The following is a 21652-nucleotide window of genomic DNA, read 5'->3' on the forward strand; positions in this document are numbered from 1 at the left end:
AAAGGGTTTTAATGGTACAGAATCCATCAGAGTTAAAAATGTGCATATTTTTAGAATCACATCTAGGCTAGAAGAATAACTAGGGTATGGCAGGTATGAGACAGGCCCTGGACACCACTTGAGGGGAGGAAGGGAAGGGCACCAAAGAGCAGTTTCTATTCACCATCGCAGTTTACATCTCAAGTTGTAAGACATCATTTAGCAACTTAAAACTAATCGCCTGAGGCACTATTTTCCGGAGATATGCGTATGGTTTCGGTGAAGATGTTTTTAGGAACTTCTCCAATAAAAATATTCAAACTAGTAAACAGAGACATTTGTAAAATGATGTTCATTGCTGCGTTGTATGAAAGGCAGACTATTAGAAACACCATAAATGTCAAGCAAAATATTCATGAAGACACTGGTGAACGGGTATTAGTAGTGAGGCATGTGGGAGGGATGGTGATGGATTGGATGCTAGCCAAGGGCATGGGCAGAAGAAGCAGGAAGTAGTAACTTACATGAATGGAAAATAATCATGAATATTTGAACAGTGCACTCCAAAGAATCTCATGCTCTTTACTTCCTTTGACATTCACTACAGTATTGTGAGGCAGGATATAAAATTCTTGGAAGGGTTGTAGAGTATAGTGGCTGGTAGCCTGTGCTGTGAACTCAATCAAGTACTTGCCAAAAGGCTTTAGCAAGTTTCACAACTCCTAAGCCTCATCCACTGCATCAGAAAGTCAGGTTGGAATTTCAAAAAATGATAAAAAATAGTTCCTATCTCATACAGTTTTTGTGGGAATTAAAAGAGAAAATCATGTACCCTCAAGTGGTAAGTACTTGGCACACATCGACTTTACTTACTATTGCATTCTTTTATTTTTTGCAGGATTTGAAGGTTAGGAAAGTTGATACTATGATGTGAATAAGCAGCCTGATGGAGTTCCTGGGTGGTGTAAACAGTTAACACTCTTAGTTGCTACCTGAAAAATTGGAGGTTCAAGTCCACCCAGAAGTGCCTTGGAAGAAAGGCCTGGTGATCTACTTCCAAAAAATCAGCCATCAAAAACCCTATGGAGCACGGTTCTACTCTGACACACATGGGGTCCCTGTGAGTTGGAATTGACTCAAGGGCAGCTGTTTTTTCCAGTGCCTGATTGGAATGGAAAACTAAGTCTGCTCACTGTGAATCCATGGCCTTTCCCAGGGTACAAAATAATTGGCTGAGGTGTGTGTTCTTGTAGCAGGAGATGGGCCTGACTGCAGTGGGAAGGAGAAGAACAAAAATAGCAGGTTGACTAGTTGTGGGGGAGAGTCATAAATGTCAGGCTCTGTTTAGATGTGCACTAGTAGTCAAAGTCGAATTGTGATAAATTAATAGATTTCAACAGAGGAGCATTTTAATCTATTCCAGTGTATGTTGTTTTAAAACATTTCAAGTGCTAAATTGGGTCAAAGGAAATTTTACTTGGAAGAGTAAACATTTAGTGAAGATGAGCTGAGCTGCTGTGTTTGAAAGGGATAGAGCCCTTGAGATGTATCCCTTGAACTCCTAGGATTCCGTCATCAGCCAAAATCAAGTCACACTCCAGAGGAGGAAACTGAGGCCCAATGTGGTAAGCATCCTAACAAGGTATCCTAAGGCAGTAGAGAGACAGTGTGGAATAAAACTCAGCTATCCTGATTTCCAAGAATGTGTTCTTTCTATTTAATTAGATTTATTCAAGAACTTTTGAATTATTTGAGCTCAAGGTGAAAGAAATTCGGGTTGGTCCATACTGTAGATTTGAAAAGAGTCTTCTGGAAGTTGCTTACTTTGTTGAGTAAGGGGTAAGAGTGATGCTAAGAATGGGACTCTTAGTATTTAGACGACATGTAGTTTATATCACCATTTAAAGCAACGCCCTCTGTACATTCCTGCCAAGAAAAAGACAGTCTGTTCTCAAGTACCCTTAGTAAAGGGGAGTTTGCTGCCTACTGAAACAGTGCTTTTACCATATCATTTGTTCTTTGCTACAGAAACAATTGCATCTAGCTAATAGAGGCTGCCGATCACTTCTTCAGTGGTAGAGTCTAGCGGTGAAGCACTTGTGCTTCGAAATAAGATACTTGGATCCATAACCCATACTCGTCATAGATGAGATAATGATTTTAAGCTTCAGTTTCCTTATCCTCAAGGTGGGATTCATGATAGCACCCATTTAGTGTGATACGGAAAAAAAAAAAAAGAGAGAGATAATGCATAAAGCAGACCAAACACATTGCTAGAATGTAATAAATTAAAAATAAATAAATAAATGAGTTGATTTATTGATACTTTGGTTAATCTTTAGATCCCTTTGTTCTGTCTGAGAGTCCCCCTTCCCAAGGAAGAATGGAAGGAATGATATACACTATGCTTATGTGCAGAGATGGTGTTTATCACGTTGTGAACCTGGGTGTTCCTGGAACAGAGAAAGAGAATTAAGTTTTATTTTCTGTAAGCAGCACATCTGGGAAATTACTAGAAACAATTGGACAGTCAGTCAGTCATTGTAATTTATAGGTTCAGGACTGGATACTTAATGTATATAAGCAGAACATGTTCTTTACTGTAGACTTGTTGAATGTTGTGGTGAGTACGGGAAGAATATATCTATTTCATTGGATTATTAGGAAAGTGAAATTATATCATGAAACAGTGGTTCACACCTATTGTGCACTTGATACTAGAGTAACAGATACCGTATAACTTGTTAATGGAAATGATTTTAGAACCAGAAAAATCTGGCTTCTGTGTTTACTAGTTATATGATGACCTTGATGTCATTTTTTCACCCCAAGAGCTATAGATGCTAACCAAAAGTTCAGCAGTTCAAATCCACCAGGCTCCTTGGAAACCAAATGGGGCTGTTCTACTGTGTCCTATAGAGTTGTTATGAGTTGAAATCAATTTGATAGCAAGGAGTTTTTTTTAAAGTTTTTTTTTTTTTTAAAGCTTCAGTATCTTAACTCTAAAATGACAAAAATATCTCATAGGATATTCTACTGCCTAAGACATAGTAAAGACTCATTGAATAATATAAATGCATAATGATATTAATAATAACAATGACAACACTAAGCCAATTTGAAAAGGAAGAAATGTAGATGGGAGGAGCAGAGGATAGGCCTTAATAAGTAGAGATTCCTTGGGATATGGCCTCTCTGTCTTGTAGGCTTTCCAAATAGCACATTCTAGGGGCTCAATAAACATGTGAAATAAATGAATGAAAATTCCCAAGTTCTTGGATGTCTAGTGATTAAAGGTCAGCATCCTAGCTTGGGCCCCAAGAAGAGGCTGAGAATAGAGCTTGTACGTAGGTGGTTTATTCTGGGAAACAGGATGGAGGAACTGGGAAGAGTGAAAGAGGGAAGGAAAGCAAGTTAACCCAAGGTTGAGTTAAGCTGGTTACCATTTATCTACTGGCTCCTATATCCAAATGATCAAGAGTTTCCCTCTGGAATGTGAAATCCCTCATATTTCTAAGTGTGTGTTTGCATGAGAATGATGTATCAGGGTCTCCAAAATATCTCAGGCAGCAAGTGCATGGACAGAAAGCAACAGATGTGACTGTGAGAGGAGGTAGTGTTGAATCAATTTGTAGAATCAAACTATTGTCAGGCTGTAATTGTGAACAGCTGGTTGCGAGGACAGTGGTTGGAAAGATAGGTCAATAGGGTGTGAGATGGGGTAGAAAAAATGCCTAACACCTGGTGATTATCAATTAAAAATAATATTGCTGTCATATTGTGAGGTTTGCAAATGTGTATGAATTTTTGAATGAGAAATTAGCTTGAGCTGTAAACTTTCACCTAAAGCAAAATAAAAAGAAATAATAATATTGCTTTTGCAAAGGACAAAGGTTGTATATCCTTTGACTAATATAAAACACCCAGAATAGGCAAATGCATAGAGACCAGAGTTTAACAGTAGCTACCAGGGGCAAGAGAGAGGATGAAAGGGGGAATCATTACTTAGGAAGCATTGAGTTTCTGTTAATGGAATGGAAAATTTGGCAACGAATATTGGTAATGGTTGCACAACACGATTGATGTAATTGCTATCGGTGAATTGTACATGTGGAAAATATTGAATTGACAAATGTTGCATTTGTATTATTACATTTTTACAATAATTAAAAAAAATTGTTCTTGCAGATTTTCCAGTTCATAGCTGTGTGCTTACATCAGCCTACAGTAAATGGAAAATCAAAACAATGTAACCAAGTTCATTCTTTTGGGTCTTACAAAGAATCCAGAGCTACGGAAAATATCCTCTGCTGTGTTTCTAATCATGTATGTGGCCACCGTCCTGGGAAACTTACTCATTGTGGTAACTATGACTGCAAGTCAGAGTCTGAGGTCACCTATGTATTTTTTCCTTCCTTCTTTTTCACTCATGGATGCCACCTATTCTTCTGTCATAGCTCCCAAGATGATTGTGGATTCCTTCTCTGAGAGTATTACCATCTCCCTAGAAGGCTGCATGATCCAACTCTTTGCAGAACATTTCTTTGGTGGAGTGTCAATCATCCCTCTCATCGTGATGGCCTATGATCGCTACGTGGCCATCTGTAAGCCACTGCACTACGTGATTATCATGAATTCTCAGGTGTGCTGCCTGCTGCTGGGAGGGGCCTGTGTAGGCGGGTCCATGTATGCAACAATACAGCTTCTCTTCATGTACCAAATACCCTTCTGTGGTCCCATTGTCATTGATCACTTTATGTGTGATTTATTTCCATTGCTGACACTGGCCTTCATGGATACCTGCATGCTGGGCCTCTTGGTCATCCTCAACAGTGGGGTGATGTGTGTGACCATCTTCCTTATCCTCGTTGCCTCGTACGTGGTCATCCTCTGCTCCCAGAAGTCTTGCAGCTCTGAAGGGTGATGCAAAGGCCTCTCCAGCTGTGGCTCCCACCTCATAGTGATTGTCTTGTTCTTTGTGCCATGTATTTTCTTGTATGTAAGACCTGTGGCCACTTATCCCATAGACAAAGCAATGGCTGTGTCCTTTACCATTGTTGCACCCATGTTAAATCCCTTGATCTACACCCTGAGGAATGCAGAGGTAAAAAATGCCATGAAGGAACTCTGGAAGAGGCAACAAATCCTGGATTGTCACTAGCTTCCATGCCATGAACAAATTTTTCCTATAGGTACAGTGAGGTCTCATGCTCCGCATTCAATCAAATCTCTTGCTTGTACAATACTAAGTGGCATCTTTTAAGCATACAAATCTGATCAAGACACTGCAGTACTCTGCCTAACCACATTGCTGCCTACCTCTCCGGTACATTTTGTACTTCATCATTTTCACAAGGCTCTAGCCCCTTTGTCTTTCTTTTCTTCTTCTTTTTTTTTTTTTTTTAACTGATTTTTGGAGAATCCGAGCTTTTCTCAGTTCATGGCTTTTGTTCTCACACTTCTGTCTGAAGGCATCTCCTTCTCCAGATGCTTCATCTGGCTCAATCCTATATATATATATATATATATATATATATAAAAAATATCATTTTCAGATGACCACCCACCTCCTCAAGAAGTCTTGTCTCTAGTGGTTTCTTTCAGTTATTCTCTAGCTTTCCATCCCATTTATATCCTTACGATAAATAAGCAGAAACTGTACTTACTTTATAAGTAAGTGAGTTTTAATTTTCTCTGTTTTCTCCACAAAATTGTAATTGTTAGGACATGGATGGTGTTTGTTCATTTATTTTGTAAACCTAGTGGTTCCTACACTTCCAGTCAGCTAACTAGTTGCCATGGAGTTGATTCTGACTCATGACAGCCCTATGTGTGTTGGAGTAGAACTGTGATCTGTAGGGTTTTCAACGGCTGATTTTTTTCAGAAGTTGATTGCCAGGTCTTTTTTTTTTTTTCTGAGGCGTCTCTGGGTGGACTTAAAATGTCAAACTTTTGGTTAACAGCAGAGAGCATTAACGGTTTGTACCACTAAGGACTCCTCTAGTCAACTAGCAGATGCTTAGTAAATATTATCCAATAAATGTCAGTCTAAAAGAGACTTAGTTGTTGATTTTTAATCTTTTTAAATTCAATGGTTGGGAAAAATTGGGAAAGATAAATACATATAAACACCTAAGGAGTTAGAATTCTCCTGGTTTTTGTGCTACAAAGTGTCCTTTTTGAAGGCAAGCATAATCTCAGTTTAGTGGTGTGCTATTTAATATGGAGGCCACTCCAAAAAAAAAAAAAAAAAACTGATTGTTGTCGAGCTTATTCCAACTCATAGCAACCTGACAGGAGAGAGTAGAGCTGCCCCATATGGTTAATTCTCCACTGCCTTTTGTTATCATTTACGGAAACAGACTAAGAGCCAGTCATGCAGGAGTCAAGGGATTTTAGAATCTAGTGTCTTTGTCCGCTGCTATTCATAAGGTTTTCACCGTCTAATGCTTTTCAGAAGTAGACTGCCAGTCCTTCTCCTAGTCTGTCTTAGTCTGGAAGCTCAACTGAAACCTGTCCTCCCTGGGTGACCCTGCTGGTATCTGAATACTGGTGGCATAGCTTCCAGCATCACAGCAACACCCAAGCACCCACAGTACGACAGGCTGACAGACACGTGGTAAATCTGCTGCAAAGGACCTCTTTAAAGTGTTGAGGAGCAAAGATGTCACCTTGAAGACCAAGGTGCGCCTGAACCAAGTCATGGTATTTTCAATCACATCATATGCATGTGAAAGCTGGACAATGAATAAGGAAGACTGAAGAAGAATTGACGCCTTTGAATCGTGATGTTGGCAAAGAATATTGAATATACCATGGACTGCCAAAAGAACGAACAAATCTTTCTTAGAAGTACAGCCAGAATGCTCCTTAGAAGCAAGGATGGCGAGACTGCGTCTTACATACTTTGGAGATGTTGTGAGGAGGGATCAGTCCTGGAGAAGGACATCATGCTTGGCAGAGTACAGGGTCAGTGGAAAAGAGGAAGACCCTTAACGAGGTAGATCGACACAGTGGCTGCGACGATGAGCTCAAGCATAACGACGATTGTGAGGATGGCTCAGGACCGGTTGGTGTTTCTTTCTGTTGTGCATAGGGTCACTATGAGTCAGAACCGATTTGACGGCACCTAACAACAACAAACAGCAAAGACATTGCCTGTGTCATGAAGTTATACATTCTTTATTGGACAAGAAAGAAGTCCTGGTGTCACATTGCTTAAGTACTCACCTGCTAAGTGAAAGGTTGATGGTTCGAATCCACCAGCTGCTCTGGGGAAGAAAGATGTGCAATCTGCTTCTATAAAGATTACAGCCTAGCAAATCTTATGGGACAGTTCTACTGTAAGCTTGCTGTCAGTCAGAATCGACTTGACAGCAACAGATATGGAACAAGAGAAATGATATTGACCTATTTTATTTTTAACTATGGGAGAATGATTCCTGCTGTTACCTTCTAAATGTGGGTTTCTAAATACAAAGAGTGTTTATTTTTTCCCTGATCCTGTTGTGGAAAAGCTGTCATCACAGAGACACTGTTTCTTTTCTAAAGGCCTCCCCTGACTCGGTCTATGGGAAGTCAAAGGTCATAGCATGATTTTACATTGTTATCATCTTCTTATTAAGACAAATATATGTGATATATATGATGACAATAATTGTAATGATAAGTTATAGTATTTGAAACAAAGCTCAGCATTTAAATCATTATTTTTATTTTTAAGTACAAAATTTATATGTACAATAGTTATCTAGCTATAACAACCGCCAACAATTTTCCTTAACCACCAGGTTTATTCATTATTGAGGTATAATTGCAGAGTTTGTGCTCGGTGTACGGTGGTCTATATGACAATCAGCTTTGCTTTCCTCTTGGAGCTTACATTCCAATACGGGAGACAAAAATATATGTAAGTTGATAATAAAGTCATATAGTGATAACAGACTCTTACTAAATTATAATAGAGTGGTATACATGTGACTGGATGGGCATTCTATTTAGGTAGACACAGGTCTTTTTTGAGAGGTGCCTTCTAAATTAGGGTCTGAATGATGAGACAGAAGGAGCACAAAACAAATCAATGGAAAAAGAATCCCAGGGGGGAAAAAAAAAAGCTTATGCAGAAATCCTAAGGCAGCAACTAGCCTGAAGTTAAGATCTGGGTAATTGGTACACAGAGGGGAAGGGGGAATTTGGTACAGGATGAGATATGGGAACTAGGCAGGGCCTTGATAAGCAGGGTCCTATTATTTTTTAACCGCTAAGTCCAAAAAGAACACGGACATCAGCATGACTCTACTGGAATAACAACTAAAAAAGAAATCTTTCATGGGTTTTTTGATGACTCTAGAAACTTAGTATTGAGACCTTTGCACATAGCTTCCATTTAACTTTTGTTATACCTGTAGTAGAATATAACATTTGCTGCCTGCTTACAGTATTTTAGAATTAAATACCTGGATTCATTTTATATTTATTCACCTTGCTCCATGTTGAAGAAGGAGAAAAAGTATGTGACAGCATAATAAGTCTGCCTGTGTAAGAACGTTATGATAATCATTTTCTTATTTCATTTATAGAATTTAATAATTGGAGGGACCAAAATGAGATTCCTCACCTTAAATATTTTTGATCTGTTGGGGAATTTTCCTAGTGTTAAAAGTAGGCTCAGATAGATAACTAAATGTGTTACATGCATAAGGCAGAGTATTAAAAAATTACTCACCATAAAAAGAAGTAAAGTCCTGATACATGGATAAAGCTGGAAAATATTACACTGATTGCAATAAGTGAGTTACAAAAGGAACAAATATTATGTGATCCCACTTATATGAAATATTTACAAAATAGGCAAGTGTATAAAGTTTATTAGTGTTACCGGGGGCAGAAAGGAGGGGAAAATGAGAAGTCATTGCTTAGGGGGCACTGAGAGTCTATTAAGGATGATGAAAATATTTAGAAATGGATAATAGTGATTGTTGTACAACACAAATATCACTGAACTGTAAGTGTAAAAATTGTTGACATGGCAAATGTTTTGTTATAAATATACTTGTCACAATTAAAAAAAGAAGAAAGGAAGAAAAAACAACTAAAGTAGGTGGAAAGCCAAATTTGGCCTTTAGGGTATAGTTTGCCAATCTCTGGTCTAAGGCAATCATGGTGAGGCAGAGGTCTTATTGACTTAATTATCTGCTGCAGCTATAACAGAAATACCACAAGTGAACAGCTTTGGCAAAGAGAAATTTATTTTGTCACAGTTTAGGATGATAGAACTCTGAATTCAAGGTGCTGGCTATGGGGGAAGCCTTTCTCTTCTGGCTCTAGAGGGAGGTCTTTTTGTCTTTCAGCTTCTATTCCTTGGACATCTTGTGTAGCATGGCTTTTATCTTCCCCCAACACTATTTGCTTTGTTGCTGGCTCAATCCGTTCTTTTATATCTCAGAAGAAATTGATTTAAGACACACCCTGCTCTAATGCAAACTCTGATGGCATACTGGTTCAGAGCTACGACTGCTGACCAAAAGGTTGACAGTTTGAATCCACTGAGCACTCCTTGAAAACTCTATGGAGCAGTTCTACTCTGTCCTGTAGGGTCGCTATGAGTCAGAATCCTCTCGAGGGCAACAGGTTAATCCAGGTTAGCAAACGCTAATATAGCCTCAGTAACACAACAAAGAAAACCCATTCTCAAATTGGATTATAATCACAGGCTTTGGGGTTAGGATTTATAACACCTATTTCTGGGGACACAATTCAGTCCATAACACCTGTTCTTCTCTTCCCTTTTAGTAATAGAACTCCCATTTATAGTACTAACTAGACACATAACTATTTTTTTTAGACACATAACTAAGGGGAGCTGGTGGCACCATGGTTAAATGGTTGGCTATGAAGCAAAGCTGCTCCACAGGAGAAAAATATGGCAGTTGGCTTCCATAAAGACCACAACCCTGGAAACCGAAGGGGGAGTTCTACCCTGTCCTATAGGGTTGATATGTGTCAGAATCAACTGGATGGCAACAGATTTTGTTTTGTTTTCTCCTTTTTTTTTTAAGACATACTACTGCCTTGTTAAAAGACCACAATTCCCAACATCTCATGTATCTAGGTGTGGCCACATGACTAAGTTTTGGCCAATGAAATGAAAATGAAAGTCATAATAAACGGTAATTCTGTGAATGTGGAATTTTGGTGGAAATTCAAGCAGCGATGGTGGACCATTAGGATGTGTGTCGAGATTAGCAGAAAAGCAAAACAGAAGAAGCCTGTAAGCCTGATGTTGTGGAGCTGCCATACCAGCCCCATACAACTTGCCCCAGGCTTCCTTTATGTAAGAGGAAAATACATTTCTGTCTCATTTAAGTTACTGTTAAAAAAAAAAAAAAGTAGGCTCAGAATCTACATCTTCTATTACATGAGTTGTTCTGACCATTCATGTAATATTACCTATCGATTAGATCTCGTCCTCCAAGTTGTTGTTGTTCTTAGGTGCCCTCGTGTCAGTTCCAACTCATAGCAACCCTATGCACAACAGAACGAAACACTGCCCGGTCCTGTGTCATCCTCAAAATCCTTATGCTTGAGTCCATTGTTGCAGCCACTGTCAATCCATCTGGTTGAGGGTCTTCCCTTTTTCACTGATCCTCTACTTTACTAAGCCTGGTGTCCTTCTCCAGGGACTGCTCCCTCCTAGTAATATGTCCAAAGTATGTGAGACACAGTCTCACAATCCTTGCTTCTAAGACTGCTACTTCCATGGGTGTTGATTGTGGATCCGAGTAAAACGAAATCCTTGACTTCAATCTTTTCTCCATTTATCATGATGTTGCTTATTGGTTCAGATGTAAGGATTTTTGTTTTCTTTATGATGAGGCACAATTCATACTGAAGGTTGTGGTCTTTGATATTCATCAGTAAGTGCTTCAAGTCTCCTTCATGCTAGCAAGCAAGGTTGTGTCATCTGCAAATTGTGGGTTGTTAATGAGTCTTCATCAATCCTGATGCCCCATTCTTCTTTGTATAGCCCAGCTTCTTGTTTCATTTGCTCAGCACACAGATTGAATAAGAATGGTGAAAAGATGCAGCACTGAGGCACACCTTTCCTGACTTTAAAACAAGCAATATCTCCTTGTCCTATTCAAAGGACTGCCTCTTGATCTATGTACAGGTTCCTCATCAGCACAATTAAGTGTTCTGGAATTTTCATTCCTCAAAATGTTATCCGTGATTTGATATGATCCACACAGTCAAATTCCTTTGTGTTAAAACCCAGGTAAATATCTTTCTGATATTCTCTGCTTTCAGCCAAGATCCATCTGACAGCAGCAATAATGTGCCGGGTTCCATGTTCTCTTCTGAATCCTGCTTGAATTTCTGGCCGTTCTGTGTCAATGTACTGCTGCAGCCGCTTTTGAATGCTCTACAGCAAGATTTTACTTGTGTGTGATGTTAATGATATTGTTCAATAAGTTCCGCATTCAGTTGGAGCAGCTTTCTTTGGAATAGGCATAAATGTGGATCTATTCTAGTCACTTGGCCAGGTAACTGTCTTCCAGATTTCTTGGCATAGATGAATGAGCACTTCCAGCACTGCATCCATTTTTTGAAACATCTCAATTGATATTCCCTCAATTCCTGGACCCTTGATTTTACCAATGCCTTCAGTGCAGCTTGGACCTCTTCATCCAGTGCTGCCTATTCCTGATCATATGCTACCTCCTGAAACAGTTGAAAATAGACCAGTTCTTTTTGGTAGAGTGACTGTGTATTCTGTCCATTTTCATTTGATGCTTCCTGCACCGCTTACTATTTTCCCTGTAGAATCCTTCAATATTGCAACTCAAGGCTTGAAGTTTTTCTTCAGTCCTTTTAGCTTGAGAAATGCTGAGCATATTCTTCCTTTTTGGCTTTCTATGTCCAGCTCTTTGCGCATGTCATTCTAATTCTTTACTTTGTCTTCTATAATCAACCTTTGAAGTCTTCTGTTCAGCTGTTTTACTTCATCATTTCTTCCTTTCCCTTTAGCTACTCAACATTCAAGAGCAACTTTTGGACTCCCTTCTGACATCCATTTTGGTCTTTTATTTCTTTTCTGTCTTTTTAATGACTTTTTGCTTTCTTTTGGTATGATGTCCTTGATGTCATTCCATAACTGGTCTGATATTCATTCATTAGTGTTCAGTGAGTCAAATCTGTTCTTGAGATGATCTCTAAATTCAGGTGGGTATACTTAAGGTCCTACTTTGGCTCCCATGGACTCGTTCTCATTTTCTTCAGCTTCAACTTGAAATTGCATATCAGCAATTGATTGTCTGTTCCACAGTCGGCCCCTGGCCTTGTTCTGACTGATGATATTGAGCTTTTCCACTACCTCTTTCCACACATGTAGTCGATTTGATTCCTGTGTATTTCACTGGTGAGATCCAAGTGTATAGTTACTGTTTACATTGTTGAAAAAAAGGTATTTACAATGAATAAGTCATTTGTCTTAAAAATTCTATCACACTATCCCTGACATCATTTCTATCACTGAGGCCATATTTTCCAACTACCGATCCTTCTTCTTTGTTCCCAGCTTTCACATTCCAATCACCAGTATTTATCAACGCATGTTTGATTAATTTCAGCCTGCAGAAGATGGTAAAAATCTTTAACTTCTTCATCTTTGACCTTAGTGGTTTGTGGGTAAATTTGAAGAACAGTCGTATTAACTGGTCTGGTAGGTGTATGGATATTATCCTATCACTGAGAGCATTATAGTTCAGGACAGATCTTGAAATGTTCTTTTTGACAATAAATGCAACACCATTCTTCTTCCAGTTGTCATTCCCAGCATGGTAGACCATATGATTGTCCAATTGAAAATATAGCCAATACTAGTCCATTTCAGCTCACTAATGCCTAGGATATCAATGTTTTTGTGTTCCATTTAATTTTGGACAATTTCTAATTTTCCTAGATCCATGCTTTGTACATTCCATGTTTGGATTATTAATGGATGTTTGCAGCTGTTTCTTCCCATTCTGAGTCATGCCACATCATCAAATGAAGGTCTAGAAGGCTGGACTCCATCATTAAGGTTGACTCTGCTTTGAGGAGGCAGCTCTTTCCCAGTTGTATTTTGAGTGATCTCCAACCTGAGGGACTCATCTTCAGGCACTATATTAGACAATGTTCTGCTGTTATTCTTCTTCCTAGTTTGTCTTAGCCTGAAAGCTCAGCTGGAACCTGTCCACCATGCGTGGCCCTGCTGGTATTTGAATACTGGTGGCATAACCTCCAGCATCATAGCAACATGGAGGCCCCCACAATACTACAGACGGACAGGGGGAAGGAAGGATTAGGGGCAGTTATGTTAATAAGATAGGACTCAATCCAAAAGTTTAGATTGTATCTTTAGTGAATCTCTTTTGAGATATAAGAGTGGAAATAGAACAGAGAAGAAGAGGACCTCACACAACCAACAATGAAGAAAGAGGATTGGAACATGTCCTTTGGACCTGGGGTTCCTGTGCTAAGAAACTGTTAGAAGCTGTTAGACCAGGAGGAGATTGATGCCAAGGGTCTTCCCCCAGAACAGGCAGAGAGAGAAAGCCTTACCCTGGAGCTGGTGCCCTGATTTTAGATTTCTTGTCTCCTAGACTGTGAGTTACAGAATTTCTGTTTACTAAAGCAATCCACTTGTGGTATTTCTGTAACAACAGCATTAGATAACTAAGACAGCAGCTAAATGCTTAACTATTGTGCCACCAGGATTCCTATAGGGATTTGGGTTTCCTAATCTTAGCTTGTAAAATACATGGTTATATCTATATTAAAATTTGAAAAATTCACCGCTACTCATGATAAAAATGTTTGATAAAGTGGAAATAGAAAGAAACTTTAATTTGGAAAAAGATATCCACCTAAAAAACTACCAGAAAAATCCATCTTAATTGGAAACATTAGATGAATATTCTATTTCATTGAGATAATTTAAGCCATCAAAAGAAAACTTTCAGACTCGCACAACTGTATCTATCAGTCTACGAGCATCCATTCACTTATATGCTGCCTTTTAACTGCTACTGTAAATGAAGTATCTGGGACCCTTGCCAAAGACAATCGGTCTTTCTATACTTTTACACCTGACTTTATCTCCTCACTGCTTACACAGGACTTTTGTCTAAGAATCTCCTTTGTCTATTATTTCATCCATATTTCCCCCTCTACTGGATCAGTTACATCATGAAAGAAGCAATCTGTTACTGCTCTCATTGATAAAAAATATTTTTTTGACTCCTCATGGATAGATGTTGTGCCTTATTCCAGAACTCAGCTCTTGCATTTTGCAGGAACATAGACGTTTCCACCCCAGCATACACATTGTTATAGTCCTGAACATAAAGGGAAGTGAAAGCATCTTCACAAAGAATCTCAGGAGTAGTTATAAAAAAAGGAGATTAAAAAAAAAAAATTCCCAATTGATTTGGGACATAGAAATTTGCCAATGGTTAAGTACTTCAAACCACGTAAAAGTGTCTTGGATAATCATGCTGACTGAAACTTTTCAATCCCCCCGGAAGGCAACCGAGAGGCAGTTCTACAGGTTCATGTCCTCTCAGGGAAACCTCTTTAAATTCCAGTTGGAAATAAAGGAGGAGACCTTTGCTTCTCTGGGTTTTGTTCCATGACACCAAATTGGAAACAGCACTTGAGAAATAGTGGGGAACATTCTCTGCCTTGTGTGCCTGTGAGACTTTCTCTCTCTCTTAGATGTAGAAATAAGACTTGGAAATGGCGTTCCCATTTTATCCAGCTGCTGAATGGACTTTTCTCGGTAAAAGAATAGGAGATTGCCATCACCAGAATTTTCAAAAAGGAACATGATATATGGTGAGATTTATAATTCACATTTTTGCATTTTCAGAATTATGTAATCATTAGTATAAATTAGCATCAATTAGTGTACAGACAACTTGATTTTCTTTGTATAAAGAAGTTGCCTGAAGTAGAAGCGGACTCATGTAGGTTTGAGAGCTACTAAAGGATTACAAAGGTCATTCAAATGTTTTATACATTAAAAAAAAATTGGCATACCTACACTGTGACCAAATAGAATAATTTCCATTTTTAAATTAATAAAAGAATAAGGGAAAGAACTGATCAGTAAAAGCACTTGTCAGCCCTGTTCATGATAAAGGGGGAATTAAGTGTAAGTAAAAATGTTGACAATTCTTCTCTGTGTCAGTGGTCTGGGGGCTTGATCTCCTGTTGAATGTATTTAGGTATATTGTGTTATCTGATTCTATCAATAGGCATTCTTATTAGCTCACTTTTCAGAAGTGGAAAACAAGGATTTGAAGTAACTTGTTCCATGAGCCATAACTAAATAGAAGAGCTTGGATTTGAATCCAAGCCTGTATGAGTCTGGAGTTCATGTTCTTACTTAAATTTCACTTCATTGTCTCCCTTACTTTCGTCCTAGGCTAAACTGACCACTGTTGGATCCTATATCTGTTGTAGAGTGATAACTTTCACTAAAGCCTTCTGCAACAGAGTTTTTTATTGTGACATCGGAAAACAAAAAAAGGGAAATTGGCTGTAAGCACTCAGGCTACAAACAAACCAAAATCCAAAAAAGGATAATCAATAAGTGCTTTTTATACAATTTTGTCAGGTGCTGATTCATTAAGGGTGAGGGTGTTTCAACGGCTCTTTACAATCCTTGGAACAATTACCTATGAGTAAATGACTTACAGACTAACGTTGGTTAAAGGAAAGACAAAGAACTAAGATGATGATTGGGTGGCATTTTCTTGTTTCTCTTTTCTAACAATTTGGTCTGTTGGCTCAGGGGTCCTGCCTCTATCATATAATAATTGCTTTCTGTGGTGTGGGCTACCTGTGATATAGGGCAGATCTCCAACAAGCTTCCTGGGGTAAATTGTTACTTACTTTTGGTAAGCACTTCCTCAGTCCATTGAACAAGTTAGAGCACTCAGTTCTACCCCTTTGGTACAGTTTCTTAGTGTCTGAAGCCCTGTGAATCCTGAGAAACAAATTGGCCTGTTGTGGTTATGGCCTTCTGTGGTTAGGTTAAGCCTTTATTCTACTGATAATCTTTATATTTTAATATATGGTTGTTCACAAACCCAATGACCCTTTTGGGTTTGTTTTATGCTTTGTTTTCTGGGTAACCGCTTGCAGCTAGATATGGAGTTAACAGTGCTGGTACAATTTAGGATTGCCTAGGTCCCTGGGAACATAAGGAAAACGGTTGTTTAAATGCAAAGAAACAGATGACATTAACCTGTAAAATTGTATATTCATTAGTTTTATTTGTCAATTCTAAGTGGCATTCAACAAAATCAATTTACTGATATAAGCCCCACAAGTATTTTATTCATCTCTTTAGCATCATGTAATTACGTAAATGATTTGAGTGATAAATTTCTGTTATAGGTATAAAGGAGGACACACTCATCCTTCAAAGCTGTGTCTACCTATGGAAAATGAAGTCAGAAGTTGAAGTAATTACCTGGTTGAGTCATGGAAATGCTTTCAATGGGGAAAGCAGCTGGTTTACTGAGTGAGATAATAATAACCACAATCTGCAACACTTCTTTGCCATAAGCAAGGCTTTCACATTTTCAGAATTAGCCCTCATCGTAGTCTTATGAGATGCTTAGGTAAGCAATGCATGAACTATTTTACAATAATGTTATATAATTGTGAAGCAAATAAACCGTGAGGACTTGCACTTGATCATATTGAGTCACATTGTTTAAATAATTGGTTAAGAATTAATAAAGTCTTAATTAATTAAAGAATTAATAAAGACTGGCTTATGTTGAACATGTTGTTTCTATTCTTTACTTCTATGGTTGTTGCCCTTTGTATATATATTTGATGTGTATAGTCGGGCCAATTCCTTCTGGTTATAAATCATGTGGAGTTTCTTTTCCCTGAAGTGTCTAATTTAAACATGAACAAATGAATCAGAAGGTTTTAACCTTGAGAGGTGTGTGGAGACCGTAGAAAGGCCATCCTTACTCTGAAGTTCTCCCTAGAAAAGAAACATTCTCACCCCTTTCTTTATGGATCCAGTGGAATGGACTTTGGCTGTGGCACCAGAAAATCCCAGAACTACCTTTTGTTAATTTCTTGAACACTCAAACTATAACTTAGCTAATAGTAAAATAGGGATAATAAGACCTCACATGGACAGTATGCTAGACACTAGGCACTGAGCAATTGCTTCTTTCCTTGCATTATTTCACTCAGTAATCAGCAGAACACTTTGAAGTGAGCTTTACTATTTTTGTCAGCTTCTGTTTACATTTTAAAATGATGACTAAAACAAAAACAAAGACAACCCAAAACTTAATGCATACTTATTTATGTTAAACATACAGTTAGGGAATTTTCTGTTGGTCTTTATTTTTGATAAGAAATGAATTAATTCATCTTAAAGGCCCAGTTCAGCTCTAATTTTTTAAAGAAATATTTGGGGGAGCAGGCATGATTTCCAATTGTCTGTTAAAATGCGTGTTAGCTGTTCTTTTATTTGTAGGTAAGGCAGTCTCCTGGAGAGAGATGCATTTCCCATGCAAGTCATCCTGGTTCCCATGCCATGTCAATGGGAGGCATAACTAATACATTATAGTCCTCCTTTCCTCAGAGCTTGGATGTGCTTCAGAATCCTCCTCAACATTTCACTCTAGGTGGCCACACCTAACAAGTCAAAGCTGGCACCCACTTTAAAAACTGTTTGTCATCCCTACCACATGTGAATGAATGGTTCCCTTCCCCCATATTGAAAGTCTGACTGTTTTAAAGAGTTTAACCTCAGTTCTGACTGATGCCTCAAGAAATTTCTAATTTTGTATTTTTAACAACAACAGAAGCACTCAAAATAATTTTGATTATGAATGCACCAATACTTCGATGACTATACTAATAACTAATATCATAAACTGGTTTGAGACAAATATCTTTCTCCTAATTTCAGACTCTATATGATCACTGTGGTAGCTTCCATCTTTTCCTCTGAAATATGCAAAACCAAAGCTTTGTAACTGAGTTTGTCCTCTTGGGTCTTTCGTGGAACCCAAGTGTTCAAAAAATAGAATTTGTTGTATTTTTGTTTTGCTACATTGCAACTGTTGGGGCCAATCTGCTAGTTGTGGTGACCATTGTGAGCAGCCCGAAACTCCAGAGATCTCCCATGTACTTCTTTCTGGCCTTCCTGTCCTTCCTGGATGCCTGCTATTCCTCTGCATTTGCACCAAAGATGATTGTGGACACCCTCCATGAGAAGAAAACCATCTCCTTCAAGGGCTGTATGACCCAGCTCTTTGCTGAGCACTTCTTTGCTGGAATGGAGGTGATTATCCTCACCACCATGGCCTATGACTGCTATGTGGCCATTTGCAAGCCATTGCACTACCTCTCTATCATGAACTGGAGGCTCTGTGGTATCCTGATGGGGGTAGCCTGGACAGGGGGCTTCCTGCATTCTGTGATACAAAGTCTCTTTACTTTCCAGCTGCCCTTCTGTGGCCCTAATGTTATCGATCACTTCCTATGTGATTTGTACCCATTATTGAAGCTTGCCTGCACTGACACTCACATCCTTGGCCTTTTTGTGGTTGCCAATAGTGGGTTTATCTGCACCATAATCTTCTTCTTGTTGCTCATCTCCTATTGTGTCATCTTGTTCTCGCTAAGAACTCATAACTCTGAAGGGCGGCGGAAAGCTCTCTCCACCTGTGGATCTCACATTGCTGTCGTGGTTTTATTCTTTGTCCCATGCATAATTGTGTATGCCTGACCTCCGTCTGCTTTCTCCTTCGAAAAGATGGTGGCCATAGTTTACACCTTCGTAACTCCCTTGTTCAATCCTTTGATTTATACTTTCAGGAATAAGGAAGTGAAAAATGTGATGAGGAAATTATGGACCAGATTGCTGGGTTTCTGGTGAAAAATAAAACTTAGAAATTTAAATTTCAAGAGAAAAGAAATAAAGTGCACTTAACCAAATACTTTATAGGGGCTGGAACTTGTAAGGCAGAACGTAATGTACTGCCACAGAAAAATACTAACGAGTAGATCAGGAAATGCTATTACCACCCACAGATCACTCATATCTTGGAGTTGGCAGCTCAGAATCCTTATAGGTAATCTAAGGAGAATTGAATTTTATGTTTGTCTGGAATATAGTAATGAGAAGAAATCACTACAAAAGAGGGTTCAGATTATCTATTAAACTTTTTGCCACTGACACCATACTTTGAAAAACCTTTACGAAAAGAAGAAAAAAATCTTAGATATCATTAATAGGAACTTCCTGAAACTATTTTAACTAAAAAAGAAAGTTTACTTTTAAGGTCCTGATCCCAGTCAAGCAGCTTTGGTGGCATAGTAGGTAAGCCCTCAGCTGCTGACATAAAGTGTGGTGGGTTGAAACCACCACCTGCTCTACAGCAGAAAGATGTGGCAGTCTCCTTTCCTTATAAAGATCAAAAATCTGGAAGCCTTTTGAGTCCAAATTCAGGAGATGGCAATTGTTTTTTTTTTTGTTTGTTTGTTTTTTGTTGCTGCTGTTGTTTTTTAAGAAATATTGCTTCCTAGCTAAAAGACATTTCCCTGAATCCAATGTAGTTAGGTGTGACCATGTGAACAAATTCTGGCCAAAAAAAATGTAAATGAAAGTGGTTTATTAAATGGTAATTCTGTGAATGTGGAATTGTGGTGGGAGTTCAGGCAGCCGTCTTGAACTTTGAGGATGTGTGTTAAGGTTAGTGGAAAAGCAAGACTGAAGGATCCTAAAACCCTAATGTTGTAGAGTTGAAATAGCAGCCCCATACTACTTGGCTCAGACTTCCTGTATGTAAGAGGTAAATAAATTTCCAACTTGTTTAAGTCACTGCTAAAAAAATAAACTAATATCAGAATCTACGTCATCTATTACATTTATGAGCTGTTGTGTTCATTAATGCTGTAATATTCCCTGTTAATTTGTTCTCACAAATTTCTTACAGTTGTATATAAAAAAAATGGATCCCCAAATTAGTTCACATTAAATAGCCTTTACCCATTAAACATGTTTTTTAACAGCTCAATGTCTGACTTTTTTTTTTTGACACCTTGGCATCTGAAACAAATCTTGTTCATACTGTTTTGTTATGGAGACTTGTTGTTACTAAAACTAACTGGTAAATTATATGATTACCTCTGTATTAGAATTTGAAACATTCTCACCTGTTCATGATTCTGAGGTTTAGCAAAGTAGGAATTGAAGGATACTTCAATTTGAGGAAAGGTATCTGCTTAAAAAATTACTACAAGCATCAAGCTTAATGGGAAGCATTGACCTACTTTCTCCCTATTTCAATGAAATAATTTAAACCATCAAAAGAGAATTTCCAGACTCCCACAACTATATCTATCAATCTGCCAGCATCCATTCAGTTATATTCTGCCTTCTAACTGTTACTGTAAATGAAGCGTCTGTGACCCTTACCAAAGACATCCAGTCTCTCTTTACTTTTACATGGTACCTCATCTCCTCACTGCTTACACAAGGACGCTTGTCTATGAATCTCTTCTGACTCTTATTTCATCCATGTTTCCCTCTCTACTGGATGAGTTACATCATCAAAGAAGCAATCTGTTACCTCTCTCTTTGGAAAAAAATATTTTTTTTACTCTACTTCTTTTATATCTAATACCCCATTTCATTCTCCCTCCTTTGCAGCAAAACTAAGGGATCTCTATAATGCCCATCTCCCATTTCTCTTTAAACTCCTTTCAGTCACATGTCGATAATTAAAATTATTTGAAAATCCTCTCTTCAAGGTCACCACAGACCTCTGCATTGGTAAATTTAACAACAGTTGTTCATTTCTCATCTTATTAAATCCATGAACATCATTTAAGCCAGTTGATCTGTTCCCTCTTTCTTTACATAATCTCTTTACATGACCAAGTTTCCCAAATTAATATCGCCAGCCCAGGCCTCTTCCTTGAGGTTGAGATCTATAGGTCCAACTGCTTCCATGGTATTTCCATCTAAATGACAAGTTGGTTTCTTAAACTGAATAAATCCAAAGCTGTATTTCTGGTTGTTCTGACCCAATCCCCAAGCAGTCTCCACTCACGTCATCCTCCATCTCTACCAATGGCTCATTTGGTTCATTTGTTTTTCTCCTTGCCCACATCCAATCTATCAGGAAATCCTGTCAGCTTTAACCTATGTCTCAAATTCAAGAACTTCTTTTCATTTTGAGAGCTGTCACTTAATTCCAAGCCACCATCCTCTTTCACCTCGATTATTGCAAGTCCCTCTTACTTAGTCTCCCTGCTTTACCTTGTATACAATACTCCAATTCTATCCTTAGCAAGAAAGTTAGAGTTATCCTTTAAACACATAAGTCAGATCATATTATGACTCTACTCAACTGCACGGGTGCTCAGGGTAAAAGCTAAAACCTTACAATTGCTAAAGATCAGGCAGAAGTAATCTTGCTACCCTCCCACCTCTCTGAACTCCTCTCTCATGGCTGACCCCTCACTGATTCTCCGGTCCATGTGACCCTTTTCTGTTCTGCTTGCTGGTCAGGCATACTCTTGCCATAGGGCCTTCACATCCATAGGCTATTCCTTCTGTCTGGATTACTTTTCCCTC

The 21652-nt window shown here is 38.5% G+C and overlaps 2 pseudogenes; both read left to right on the forward strand.

The window, feature by feature from the left end:
* The first annotated feature begins 3972 nt into the window (after positions 1 to 3972).
* Positions 3973 to 5140, forward strand: LOC100655694 (olfactory receptor 4C6-like; annotated as a pseudogene).
* Positions 5141 to 18019: 12879 nt separating this feature from the next.
* LOC100655972 (olfactory receptor 4C15-like) lies at positions 18020 to 18946 on the forward strand (annotated as a pseudogene).
* The last annotated feature ends 2706 nt before the right edge of the window (positions 18947 to 21652 follow it).

The sequence above is a fragment of the Loxodonta africana genome, chromosome 7 (genome assembly GCF_030014295.1).
Source record: "Loxodonta africana isolate mLoxAfr1 chromosome 7, mLoxAfr1.hap2, whole genome shotgun sequence".
In the NCBI taxonomy this organism is placed as follows: Eukaryota; Metazoa; Chordata; class Mammalia; order Proboscidea; family Elephantidae; genus Loxodonta; species Loxodonta africana.